Source organism: Pinus tabuliformis, chromosome 3_1, assembly GCF_031772625.1.
Source record: "Pinus tabuliformis cultivar Carrire ecotype Pingquan chromosome 3_1, CPIR1, whole genome shotgun sequence".
NCBI classification, from domain to species: Eukaryota; Viridiplantae; Streptophyta; class Pinopsida; order Pinales; family Pinaceae; genus Pinus; species Pinus tabuliformis.
The window spans coordinates 763,625,291-763,628,775 of NC_142301.1; the positions used below are offsets into that span (position 1 = coordinate 763,625,291).

Sequence of the window (3,485 nt, forward strand, 5' to 3'; positions counted from 1 at the left end):
CTTCCCTTCTCCTCTCTTGAGTTTTAACCGTGTAGGCATGACATTCACTTGCAAACAGTTAAATCATTCTTGAAAAAATAAAACCAAGAGCCCTGACACCAAACTTGATCTAATTGAGAAAATTAGTTTTGTTATGATAAAATTCCTTTTCAAAATATAGTAAAAGTGCTTGAGGATTTATGAAATTATTTTCAAGTTTAAACATGGGTTTTTAAGTGTTTTTATGTGAATTTTATGTGAAAATTAACATAAATAAATGATTGAACAACAACATATAATAGACATGAACATGACCATAAAAAGTGTCACAACAGCACATGATGAAGGAGTTTACCCCTCCTGGGCTGCATCTCCTTGGTCCAACTTCCAATGGCTTGGAGCTCTTTATTATGTTGAAAAGTGAAAATACATCGGTTTACAATGCTCAAAAATCTCTGAAAACTATTCCAATGACTCAGAATGCCCAAAAATGCTTGTGTACCCTCTTTCTGCTCCTGATTTGGTAAAAACTTAAAGAAGTTATTGCCTTTCCCAATCTTATGCTAATTTCACCACAAATTCCTTAAAATTTGACACCATCCTAGAAATGTGCCCCAAAATGTGCTAATGGAGTGACAATTTTTCCTGAATTTCGGCCGAAATTTTTGGACACTTTAAATGTCTGCTAACGCCTAAATTCCAAAAAAATTGGGCACGTGAGGGGCCGTGTGACCCTGGCTAAGGCTAATGGCCTACTCTTTCTAGTCAGGCCCTCACGCCACTCTCTGGTGCTTACATGGTAAAGACACGAGCAAGGGCTGACCACCCCCCCGTGGGCTGGCCCCTCCTTTGATATGGCATGCATTTGAATTTAAATAAAACTCGTGCACCATATATATTAAGAATTGTGTGTATGATGTAATTGCAGAGGCTTTGGATTAATGTTGCGAGGTTGCGATCTTGACCCCTACTGCCTCTCCCTGGACTTGACCCATAATTTTGGTGGCCCCGAGGCTGGCACGTGGCAGCCTCCGACTGGGCCACATGTCAACCCATGGTTGGAAACAAATCCAGCTAATCAAAAAGATAATTCCATCCAATTAGAACAACTAGGATGTAATACAAGACTATAATGCATCAATACTCTTACAGTATCAATGAGGTTGTTCTCGAAAATAATCCCCACAAAAAGGAGGGGAGCAACCACTTGGATAGTAAGGTGTGGATAGATTAGAGCCCTTAAGATAACTTCTTTGTTTATAGATACAACCCATATATGCTTCAGTATTAGATCAGCAAGTGCCTACAGTGCAATAATATACTTGAGATTGGGATCATCTTCCATCATCAAATCTTTCAATTTCTCCACAGAAAATTTAACTATTGCACCATAATATGTCAAACCTGATATCATAGTCCATATACACTCAAAAAGTAGAGACTTCACCACTATCTTATGCATATGCTGGAAAATAGGCTCCATGATCTTCTTTCTCAACGTAGGCTCTAGCAGTGCCAAGACCCTAAAAAACTTCACAATCTTAATAAGTATCCAATTATTTTTAGAATCAACTTAAAATCTATTAAAATTTAGGTGTGTAGGGAAAATAGGTTTCGGGGTATCTCATGCCCAGTTGACAAAGCATGCCAAACACCATGCAAGCTACTTGGGGATCATACTCTTGTAAGTTTTCCAACCATCTCTTGAAGGAAACCCTAGCATCATCTCGGTATTTGTCAAAAAACATCAAAAGCACTATCCTAGCCTTCTTTTTCAACAATGCGTTGCTGCTTCCTAACATGGTGAAAACCTATGACACTAAATCCCATGCAAGGTCTGGGGTAACAATTCCAGATAAGAATTATAATGCCAAACCAGCTTCATACTCATTACTACTTATTAAAAAAATTCTCAATTGATTAGTTATAAGTAGAAATACTTCTGTATCCTCGTGAAAGCCTTGGGATGCAGCTAAATACCTGATTTTATTATGACAAAATCTGAACATGCTCATGACCTCAAAAACATGAAAATAAACCCAAGACATGTCAAACCCTTAAAACATATTTAGATATGTGAGCTTCTATAATGAAACTGCCTTTGTGTGATGATCTGTCGACGTAATTTCCTTGTGGATTTCATTCATTGCTTTTGCTAGATATTGAGCTTCTCCTATCATTTGTACACGAAGACACTTCACCAAGTCCTTTAGTGTTTTATGGAACAAGGACTCGATGATTGTGGATGTCATTGAATATATGTATTTTTTTGGGTAATGTTTCTATGTGAATTTATATAAAATAAAAAGTTGAAATGTTATTCTAGTAATGCGAATTTGCAGAAGATGCAATTCAATACAACCTTGGGTAGACTGAAGCATGCTAAGGGGCTAGTACTCTGACAATGTCAAGGAGAGATCAAAGGATGAACAATTGTCCCTATACATTTCCATGCCTTAATAGGAGCTTGAAGAAAAACAATCACTTAGTATGGATCTGTGGGATCATGTAAGCACATGGGCTTACCATGTCAAAACCTTTTGAGTAATGAAAGGTGACATTATTCTTATGATCCTTATACCCACTATGGCCCCTCATAGAGCTAGTGTTGAATTATTTTCACACACTTCAACAGTGAAAATGATGTGTATCTTCTTATCTATCAAATATGTAAGCCATTAGTGCAGACCTAACAAGCCATGGTGAGAACATAGGTGCTTAATAAGCAGAGAGTTACACGTGAGTCATGATATTTTGCAATTTAAAACCAATTTCATCCCTAAAAACATGACATAACAACTTTCCTTAGAAGCTTTTCCAACGTGTTATACAGAAGGTTCTCAACAATTAAAGTCTCATAGAGTGCCACTTATTCTCTGTAGAACCTAGTACCAGATATACTCATTCGTAAATCATTGTGACATTGGGAACCCTACTCACTCTCACTACATTTCCACTAGAATCTACAACAACATCAGAAACTTCAAAGGCAGAAAAATAATAAGCAATGTCACATAAGAACATTGACGATCGACTCCAAACTCGAGTCAACATACTGCAAAATAAGTGTAAGAACTGTGAGAGAAACCAGTGAGGTAGCCATGGATTGTTGAATCCTAATCCTACTCCCCTATATCAATAAGACAACGTCCCAATAGAACAAAAAGGAGAAAATAGATAACTAGCACAAACCCATCTAATCCCAGCTATATTATGCATCTCAAAGATGCAAAGCTGAAGTGTTATTTGTGTGATCTTGTAATCTACATCATCAAGCTTCGTAACATCCATTGGCATATTAGGCCCAGGTGTACATGTTTTTGTCTTTTCTCCATAACCAATGCACCGATACACACATGGAGAAAAAAAAAGAATTGACAGATCACCCCTTCTCTCAACTGGGATTTCGAATGCGAAGCATAAATAACCTTACTTGACCTCTTTTTTTTTCCATACCTTAGGTGTGATCCATTAAACATACTCCATACCGAATGCAATTTAACTTT

The 3,485-nt window shown here is 37.2% G+C and overlaps 1 pseudogene; it reads right to left on the minus strand.

Annotated features, from left to right (window-relative positions):
- Nucleotides 1-1,057: 1,057 nt before the first annotated feature.
- Nucleotides 1,058-2,231, minus strand: LOC149189621 (AP-3 complex subunit delta pseudogene; annotated as a pseudogene).
- Between the last annotated feature and the right edge of the window lie 1,254 nt (nt 2,232-3,485).